Raw genomic sequence first — 11,424 nt, 5'->3', positions numbered from 1 at the left:
CAAGAACTTATAATATTACCCAAGAATGGTTTGATTCTATTGACCAAAACCTTAGAGAAGATTTTATACACTGTGTTGCATAGATTGTTGGGTCTATAATCCTTAAGAAGAGTAGGTTCCTACGTTTTAGGAATCAAATCAATAAAAGTTTTGTTTAACTTATTTAGCAACTTGCTTGATTTAAAGAATTCCTTGGTGGCAAGTACCAACAATTTCCCAGAAATCTTGGAAGAATGTCAAGGGGAACCCATCCAGTCCAGGAGCCTTAAAAGCACCCATTGAGAAAACCACATTCTTAAATTTCATCTCAATGGATGGTGCCATTAAAATATCATTGTCTTCCTCCATGAGGGGGGTTGGGAGGCATTTGAGTAGGGAGTCTTCCACATGGGATTCCCTTGGCCTGTTTTCCTCTTCAAACAATTTGGAGAAAAAGTATGAGGCTATTTTCCCAAGGGCCTCATCATCTTCGATTTCTTGATTTTTGTCATGGCTTAGATAGGAAATTAGATTCCTTCTTCTATGTATACTTGTTGAACGGTGGAAGAAAGTAGAGTTTGTGTCTTCCTCATGCAGCCATTGAACTTTGGATTTCTGTCTCCAAAATATTTCCTCCCTTGCCATATTTTCCTTCCATTTTCTCCTCAAAGTTTCCTCTTCTCTGTGTGTGACTTCTCGAAGGTCCCCTCGGTCAATTCTTTCTTGAATAGTGGTTAACTTGTCTTTCAGTGACATTCCTATGAATCATCTTCAATTTTTTAGAGACCCTGAGCATAGGTGTACCATGAATAGGTGAGTTCCACCAACTTTTTATACATTCTTTAAACTCGGGATGAGAGGCCCACATGATTTCATATTAAAAAGGGTAGTTTCCCTTAATAAATTGAGGAGAGAACAACATGAGAATCAGATTATGATTAGACATCATTTGAGGTAAAGTAGTTAAGGATGCATTAAAGCCTGAAATGAGGAATCTATCCAATCTGACCAAGTTGAGATGCTCCTCCTTCCTATGGTTGGACCAGGTAAATCTTTGTCCAACAAGCTCCACATCAAGAAGTCTATTCTTATTGATGAGATCAGCTAGGTCCATCAACTGTTCGAGTAATCCTAGAGTCCACCCAACTTCTCCGAAGGGAAAAGGGGGAAGTTAAAGTCCCCGAAAAGCATCTAGTGGGCATCAGGGTCATTTTGAAGGAGAGAAGAAATGTCTCCCCAGAGGGAAAGGTAATCCATTCTAGTGTTGGGGGCATAGATAATGACAAGAAACCAAGTGCCAAAATGTGGAGAAAGTTTGACAGAGAGATAGTTGGGAGAGGAGGAAAAAATGATACCTGACATCTGTGTGGGATCCCACATAGTTGCCACACCAGTCAAGGCTCCAATAGTATTACTTATAAAGAAATTAGAGCCCAGCTAGATTTTGTCCATAATGATAGCAAATGAGGTGCCAATCATTTTGACCTCCTCAAGAAAAAGAACTTCAATCTTATTTACCAAAATATAATTCTTAAGGGCATACTATTTTTGTGGACTATTGGGGCCCCGAATATTCCATGAAAGGATTTTCATTTCTTTCCTTTGATTGATGTCTCCAAGGTCCTATGTTTTTCATTGGTGACTTCTCTTGCTTCTTCCTTTTAGTGTGAGAGTCTCTATTTTAGGAAGCCCAACTTTAAGTTGTTCCCCACATCAATCTTCATGTGTCTTGTCTATCACCTCTGCATGATCCAACCTTCATCACTAGGAAGTCAGCTTCTTGATGAAGGCCCCGACAAAGAGAAGGTTTATAGTGGAATGGAGGGGATCTCCGTCCCAGATACCCTAGACAATGTGTTCTCCACATGCAAAGTCTTGGAATTGGGGGTTGAGTTTGATTCAACTGAATTGCTCAGGGAGAAGGGGTGTGTGGCAACCTCTCCCTCTTCCAAGGGAGTCATCTTTCCCCCGAGGGAAATGCTCGACATTCTTGAAGGGCATAACACTTGCTCTAGTGAGTTAGGAAGGGGATGAGGGGTCTTCCCAGGGGGTTCAATAACTACCAACATAGGAACAAAAGGCTTAGAAATAACAATAGTATCATTGGCCAGTTTATGAGGAAAGTCAAGGAGATTTTTGAGACTATCCCTGAAGGGATAATCCTCACAATCCTCCTTAGGAATAGAGGCACATTTATTTGAGGGGTCCGCATTGACCATAGGTTCCTTAATCTTAAGAGGCTTGGGGTTGGGAGCCTTATAGTAAAAAATTAAACTTGTCCAACCTTAGAGCATTTTTTATGAAAAAGAGTAGCATTCTCATAGACTATAACCCAAGTCTAGCTTCCTAGTGTAGATTTAAGAGTAATAAAATTAGGAAGGTTCCTACTAGATGCTCCTTGAACGTAGAAGGAGATATACACTAGTATGGACTTTGTTCTTGTGACATCATCCATAGAAATGAAGTGTCCAAGCATGTTAGCAACCCATCAAAACATAGATTCATCCCAATATCCAAGAGGGAGTCTCGGGAGGCGAACCCAAATTGGGGTCATTTTATGAAGGTCAATGGTGGGATCAAAACCAGGTTTCCATTTGCAGAGGGAAAGGTTATTATTACCATAAGTACAAAACACAGAAAAAGCCATCATGATGTCCTCCTCTGTTGTAAATTTGAAAAGGAAAAGGGCGCCCGACATGGCACTAATAGAAACACTTCCCTTGAGTTTTCATTTAGTAGCAACCCATTTCTGAACCATCTCCATAGTGGGTCTAATAGAGAATTTTTTTCCCACAAAAGTGTTGTTCATATTGAGCATAATACGATCCAGTACCATGTCCAGTAATACAATAGTCATATCTTCTTCGGTTTGAACTCTTTCTAAAACAAAGCTAGGGTCCACCCCATCTTGAGAACTACCCAAAAGCGTTTTGTAATATACAAGTATTTACTACAAAGTGAAAGTAGAATTGATAAATTAACCATAAGTTAATTTAACTTCGCTAAAGATATTTGATATAGTATTTAAACCAACATATTAATTTTAAATTACAAAATGTAATAATGATTAAATTTTGAATATTTTGTTGGTTTTGTAAAATTAAAAGTATATAATTATCAATATTATAAATAAAACTAAAAAAACAAAATGAATTTATAGAGGTATGTATATATTTGTATGGACAAGCACTGGGAAGGTATCTAAATTAAAAGATATATAATTTAGATATTTAAAAAATATAAATTTAAAATCTCAATTGAATTAATATTACTCAATATAATAAAAAATGGTGGAGCTAGGGTTTCAAGGAGAGAGACAATGAAGGCACACATGGATGTACAAAGGTAGAAGAATTGAAGAACATCATAATAGGGACTAGAGGCCACCATTTTGGGCATGGAAGAGATAGGAAAACCATAATTTTCGTGCAGTGAAGAACAAAAGGCATTTTGTTCGCAGCGAAAGAGATTGGGAGCGCAACAAATGTGGGTATGTTGCTATACATTCTGGCCCTTGAGTGGGTTTCAAAACTATAGAAAAGATTTTTTGGAGGTTGAAGCCAGATAGGGTTGAACAACAGGTTAATAAGATGTGTAAAATCCCAAAGACTGAAATGGTGGTTGCTCTCCTCATAGACAACTATGAATGGAAGGTATCTATACATTTTTTAAAAAGTCATGCTTTTTTATGAAGTGGAATGGTGAATGGTCATCTTTTTCCAGAGTTAGAGTGTGGGTAGATGCCAACTGGGGTGAGGCTTGTGTTCTGAAAAACCCTCCGAAATGGATTTTATTTAGTTATTAGTCCCAGTGAGCGTGATAAGGAATGGATCCTGAATAGTGGTCCATTCCTTATGGGGGGAAAGGGTTTTTTATCAAATATTGGCGACCGAACTTTGACCCTAAGAAGGAAGAGATTGATTTGGTCCCCTTGTGGATTTGTTTGTATAATTTGTTGCATGAATATTGAGACATTGAAACTCTTAAGTTAATAGGAGATAAGCTAGGAGGGTTTCTAAAAGTGGATGAAGTGGTTGAAAGTGTTGAATATATTATGTATGCTAGAATTTGTATACAGTGGAAAGCCATACTTCCTCTTCCTCAATTTGTAGAGCTGAAGATGGGTGAAGGTGTTTGGAAGTGATCTATTGAAGTAGAAGATATGTTTGATGTTTGTGTAGTATGCAAAAAGAAAGGGAATTCAAAGATAGAATGTCAGAGTAAAGTGAAAGGGAAAAATCCATATCAAAACAGGCTTCAAGATTTGATAGTTGAAATGACTAAAAATAATGATGGAGATGGTAGTGATGAAAATAGTATCCTGCTAGAAGCTAGAAGAAACCAAGTGATAAAGCATAATGGTATAGAGAATGACACTGATAAGAATACCATGTCAGAAGGACTGGATACAAGAGGTCAAGAATCTCTCTCAAAAGAAGGTAAGTCTATGCAGGGTATCAACATAGAAATGCCTAAGACTTTTGAATTCCTGAAGGGTAAGGAAAACCCAGAAAAGCCTGAGCCTAGTTTGGATTTGGTAGGAGAAGAGGGTCTTCTGCAAAAAGCATTAGAAGAGGAAAAGGAGACAAATCCAGATGCCAAGTGAGTTGATGCGTGATTCGACACCTTACATTGAAGAAATTCCCTTTGAAGATAATTTTAGAGACTGTTAGGGGTTAGACGGTGTAAACAACTCTCTCCATAATAGGGGTGCTAACCCTAATGATTCTTTCGTTGAGACTTATAACATCACAAATTCCAAGATGGGATTGGAAGAAGTTGAGGGTCAGGCTAACAAGGGTATGGAGGATGATGACAATGGTGTCTTTAAGGATATACAAATTTTCCCCATCAAAACTTTAAATTTTGTAGATGAGCACAGTAGGGATTTAGACTCTCTGAAAAAGGAAGGTATAGACATGCAAGAGTCTAAGGATGAAATCAACAATATTGATAATTTTGGGATGCAGGAGTATGTGGGATGTCTGGAAAAGAGATCTCTGAACCAAACTAGTTCAAAAATATCCAAACTAAAAATAGAAGAGAAATGCTCTAGAGGTGCAAAATCAACCAGGGAACAGCTTGAGATGGGAGGGACAACCAAGGGGCAAACCAAACTAAGATTGGGAAGAGATTATGACTCTTCCCTGTGGCAATGAGGTGCCTTTCATGGAACGTCGGGGGTTGTAATGCCCCTAACAAGCGGCGATTGATCAAAAGATGTCTTGATTAGGTACGACCAACTATTGTTATGCTTCAAGAGATTAAGTTGAAGGGTGAAGATTTATAGTCCTTTCAAGTGCGTTGTCACAAATGGCAAGGTATTTTTTCATAAGCTTATGGGGCTTCAGGTGGTTTGGGGATTCTATGGAATGAAGATACTGTGAATATTGAACCTGTGCGGATGGAGAAACATTGGCAATGGGTGCATGTTTTTCAAAAGTGTTACAGAGTAACTTTGATTTATTTAATGTGTATGGGCCCATCAACACACTAGATAAAATAAAATTATGGGAAATACTGAGTTCCATTCTTGCAAATTTGGGTGATCATTTATGTATTTTGGGGGGGATTTTAATGCTAAGTTATCCCCTATGGAGAAAAAAGGTGGGAGTTGTCATTTTAATCAAGTACGACAAGATTTTGGCCATTTCTCTGTGGGTTGTGGTATGGTGGAAGTTCAATTAAAAACAGGGGAATTTACATGGACTAATAGGAGGATAGGCTTCTCCAACATTGCTGAAAAAATTGGATCGCTTTTTTTCTTATAGGCAACTGGTTGTCAAAATCGTGGGTTACGGTGTTGGGAAAATGGTGTTGTACACCTTGCATAATATTATTTCATTGTTGTATTATTTTATTATTGTGTGAGTTGGACATGGAATTATATTGTAATATCATAGGGTAAGTGCACAAAGATGGTGGTCAAAAAGGGGGGTATAAGTGGACACTTTTTTTTGAAATCAGGTGAACCTGAACTTGGAGGAAAAATTTGAAAGTCATACACTCAAGATATGAAGATAATCAAAGAAAAAATATTGTAGTACTCTGAATCTAGTTTCCAAACTACTAAACTTTTTCAAAATTGGATAATATTAAGGGGGTCAAATCATTCGCGCACGAAAAACAGACCCTGATTTTTTCAAAAAAACATAACATAGTGTCTGACATGCGCATAAAAAAAGTCATATTTAGATTTAGTATTTTGACAAATCCTTTGGCAAAAAGATAGTTAAGAGTGAGCACTAGAAGGTGTATTTTTTTGTAATTTTTTGTTGAGTATTTTTTTTTATGGTTTTTTCGATCGAGCACATCCTGAAAATTAGGTACCTGTTCATGCATGAAGCATAAGTTGCACTAAAAATTTTGAAAATGCAATTTTTTTTTTTTAAATTGTAAAGAATCAAGTTCACTACAATAATATATAAAGTTTTTTAAATTTGGATAATTATATCAAAAGTTATTAAAAAAATGGTGCACGTATGTATGTGAGAACTATGGAGACACTAGTAAAAGAAATTCAATAATAATATGTTATTGTTGTTCAAATTTAAAAAAAATTATATGGTTAGAAATCTCGGAAGATGGGTGAAAATATGGTGGAAATTTTAGAAATACCCACTTAACGATGTGTAAACCTAATGATGACAAAGTCAAGAAACCAAGTTGATAAAATAAAACACACCAAAAAGGAGGGAAATGGAGGGAAATCATACTTCCAAACCATAGCTTTGTCATTCAGGCCTATTTCCAAGCCTAAACAGACAAAAGCGTGTACGGGGGTACCAATGGTATAAAAAGCGCATACGAGGTAATTATGGTGTAATAAGCACGTACGTTCTATCTTAACTATAAAAAGCACATACGCGCTATTTTTACTATAAAAAGCGCGTACGCGCTATTTGTACTATAAATAGCACGTACGGGCTAAGTTTGTTTAAATTTTGGGGGTGTGTATAATATGTTATTGTATATATATATATATATATATAATATGTGTATATACATATAATATATAATTTATATATAATATAAAAAATAAAAAATATGTAATATTTATATATATATATATATGTATATAATAATATATAATATATTAAATATATATACACACATATGTGGTATGTATGTGTATTCTCTCTCTCTCTCTCTCTCTCTCTCTCTCTCTCTCTCTCTCTCTCTCTCTCTCTCTCTCTCTCTCTCTCTTCATCTCCCTCCCTCCATCCCCTCTCTCTTCCTCTCCCTCTAATATATCTTCTTTTTGCTTGCATATATATAAGGTGATAAGAAGATTGACAAGGTGGTCGGTTTTCTTTTTTTTTTAAAGAAGATAGGATATAAAGTAGAACATTTGAAGAAAATGAACGTATTGGTTTCTTTGGATCATGTGGATGTATTGGTTGGATAATATTTATGGGTTGTATGGTGTACTAAGGGGTCATATGGTGTATTATGACCCCTTAGGTGTCGTTATGGGTCATATGGTGTTCTATGATCCCTTTGGACACCATATGACCCCTTAGGACTCCATATGTTGTCGTTATGGGTCATATGGTGTCCTGAAGGGTCATATGGTATTCTATGACCCCTTAGGATACCATATGATCCCTTACATGTCATTAGAGGTCATATTGTTTCCTAAGAGGTCATATGGTGTCCTATGACCCCTTAAGACACCATATGACCCCTTAACACACCATACAACCCATAATGACACCATATGGTGTCCTAAGGGGTCATAGGATGCCATATGACCCCTGAACACACCATACAACCCATAACAACACCATATGGTGTCCTAAAGGGTCATATGGTGTTTTATGACCCCTTAGGACACTATTTGGCATCATTATAGGTCCCATGGTGTTTTAAGGGATCATATAGTGTCCTATGACCCCTTAGGATACCATATGACCCCTTAGATGTCGTTAGGGGTCGTATTGTGTTCTAAGGGTCATATGGTGTCCTATGACCCATTAGGACACCATATGGTATCGTTATGTGTCTTATGTTGTCGTATGACCCCTAGGACACCTTATGACCACTTAGGACACCATATGGTGTGATTAGGCGTCATATGGTGTCCTAAGGGGTCATATGGTCTCCTACGACCCCTTAGGACACTATTTGACCCCTTAGGACTCCATATGGTGTCATTATGGGTCGTATGGTGTCCTAAGAGGTCATATAGTGTTTTATGACCCCTTAGGACACCGTTTGGCATCATTATGGGTTGTATGGTGTGATAAGGGGTCATATGGTGTCTTATAACCCCTTAGGACTCCATATGACCTCTTACATGTCGTTACGGGTCATATGGTGTTCTATGATCCCTTAGGACACCATATGATCCCTTAGGACTCCATATGGTGCCATTATGGGTCATATGGTGTCCTAAAGGGTCATATGGTATTTTATGACCTCCTAGGACACCATATGATCCCTTAGGTGTCATTAGAGGTCATATTGTTTCCTAAGAGGTCATATGGTGTCCTATGATCCCTTAGGACACTATAAGACCCCTTAAGACACCATATGACCCATAACGACATCATATGGTGTCCTAAGGGGTCATAGGATGCCATATGACCCCTCAGGATACCATACGGCCCATAACACCACCATATGGTGTCTAAAAGGGTCATATGGTGTTCTATGACCCCTTAGGACACTATTTGGCATCATTATAGGTCCTATGGTATTCTAAGGGATCATATAGTGTCCTATGACCCCTTAGATGTTGTCAGGGGTTGTATTGTGTTCTAAGGGACCCATTGGACACCATATGGTATCGTTATGTGTCTTATGGTGTCGTATAACCCCTAAGACACCTTTTTACCACTTAGGGCACCATATGGTGTCTTTAGGGGTCATATGGTGTCCTAAGGGGTCATATGGTCTCCTACAACCCCTTAGGACACTATTTTACCCCTTAGGACTCCATATGGTGTCTTTATTAGTCGTATGGTGTCCTAAGAGGTCATATAGTGTTTTATGATCCCTTAGGATACCATTTGGTGTCATTATGGGTCGTATGGTGTGCTAAAGGGTCATATGGTGTCTTATGACCCCTTAGGACTCCATATGACCTCTTATGTGTCGTTATGGGTCATATGGTGTCCTCTGACCCTTTAGGACACATGCATGGATCCCTAGGATACCATATGACCCCTAGAGGGAGAGAGGGGGAGGAGAGGGATGCACTGGGAGAGAGATACACCTAAGAGAGGAGGAGAGTGAGAGGGAGAGACAACAGATAAATGAGAGAGAGAGAGAGGGAGAGAGAGAGAGAGAGAGAGAGAGGGGGGGGAAATGGAGGGAGAGATAGAGATAGAGAGTGACACAGAGAAGAGGACTCAAAGAGAGAGAGAGAGAGAGGGGGGGGAGGTATAGAGAGATCTAAGAGGTAGATAGAGGGATTGGGAGAGAAAGAGAGACCTAAGAGGTGAAGGGAGGAAAGGTGAGAGAGAGAGAAAGAGAGTGTGAGAGATAGAGAGAGTCTGAGTGAGAGGGAGGAAGGGGTGGAAGGATATTACAAGAGACTAGAGAGAGAGGTGCTAAGAGAGGGAGAGAGGGAGAGAGTTAGAAAGAGAGGTAATGAGAAAGGGAGAGAGGGAGGGAGAGGGGAGAGGGAGAGAATGAGAAAGAGACACCCGAGAGCATGAGAGTGTGAGATAGAGAGAACAAGGATGAGAGGGAGAGACTTGAGAGATAAAGAATGGGAGAGAGAGAGAGAGAGAGAGAGAGAGAGAGAGAGAGTGAGAGATAGAGAGAGTCTGAGTGAGAGGGAGGAAGGGGTGGAAGGATATTACAAGAGACTAGAGAGAGAGGTGCTAAGAGAGGGAGAGAGGGAGAGAGTTAGAAAGAGAGGTAATGAGAAAGGGAGAGAGGGAGGGAGAGGGGAGAGGGAGAGAATGAGAAAGAGACACCCGAGAGCATGAGAGCGTGAGATAGAGAGAACGAGGATGAGAGGGAGAGACTTGAGAGATAAAGAATGGGAGAGAGAGAGAGAGAGAGAGAGAGAGAGAGAGAGAGAGAGAGAGAGAGAGAGAGAGAGAGAGAGAGAGAGAGAGAGAGAGAGAGAGAGAGAGGTGGGGAGGTAGGGAGAGAGTGGGAAAGACATACACTTGATAGAGGAGGAGAGTGAGATAGAGACATAGAGGCAAATAGGGAGAGAGACTTAAGAGAGAAATAATTGGAGAGAGAGAGAGAGAGAGAGAGAGAGATAAAGGTTGATAGCTAGAGATGTGATAGAGAGAAGGAGAGAGACTTGAGAGAAAGAGAAATGGAGCGAAAGGGGGAGAGAGAAAGAGAGTTAGAGGGAAAGAAATACTCGACAAAGGAAGAGAAAGGGATGGGGAGGGAGAGGGAGAGAATGAGAGAGAGAGAGACTTAACAAAGGGGGAGAGAGTGAGAGATAGAGATATTTGAGAGAGGGAGAGAAAGAGGGATATATGAAAGAGAGAAAGAGGGTGAGGGAGATGAGAAAGAGACAGAGAGATACTCGAGAGAGGGAAGAAAGTAGAGAGGGAGATGCCTAAGTGACAAAAAGGTAGGGGTTAAGGAAGAGAGAGGGGGAATGTAGCGAAGAGATGAGAGACATAATGCTGATATGAGTATGTTGATTACTGAAATTTGACTAAGTCTAAAATTTATAAGAATACTCAAAAAACTAGAATCTACATTATAAGTCTTAGAGATCTGGAACCACTCTCAAACATCCTGACAATATATACATAAAATATAACTTAAAGTATAAGTGACATTTCTCTTTGTGACATTTCTCTTTGTCTTTTATCTTTATTATACTTAAATGTTATATTTTATGTATATATCCTATTGAAAAACCTAATGGAATGTTAAGTGAATTGCATTTTATTGACAAACAGAACCGCGTACGCGGTTTTAGTTTTTAAACCGCGTACGCGGTTAGTATATTTTAAACCGCGTACACGGTTAGTATGTTTTAAACCATGCACGCGGTTTAGCTTTGGTTAGGCTTGGAAAAATGAGCCTAAATGCGTATGGGGTTCTTTAAATTTGAAATACCTCGTGTGCGTTTTGGTGTTTTCATGTTTTTTTTTTGGTGTGTCCACTTTTCTAACCACCATCTTTGTGCACTTACCCCATATTGTATTGTTGCACCTAGGAGCACCTAGATGGATGTGCAACATGTAGAGATTCCCTTGAAATATTCTTGTAACCACTTGATGAGTTGTATTGACACATTGGTATTATTATATTGTATTTATTTAATATTGGAGAATGTAATTGTGATGAAGTATCCAATATTAAATGTGGGTCAAGGGTAGGTAGGAAAAATATTATATTTTATTTTCACATGGTTTTGGGCACATTGTTTTGATGTAATACCACTTGGTGGTTTTGTGGTTGCTTGCCTCTATAAAAGCACCACAAGGGTAGTTATTTAGATTAGTTAGGTTA

This window comes from Cryptomeria japonica, chromosome 3, assembly GCF_030272615.1.
Source record: "Cryptomeria japonica chromosome 3, Sugi_1.0, whole genome shotgun sequence".
In the NCBI taxonomy this organism is placed as follows: Eukaryota; Viridiplantae; Streptophyta; class Pinopsida; order Cupressales; family Cupressaceae; genus Cryptomeria; species Cryptomeria japonica.
The sequence above is the reverse complement of the archived record's forward strand: the minus strand, read 5'-3'. Positions refer to the sequence as shown.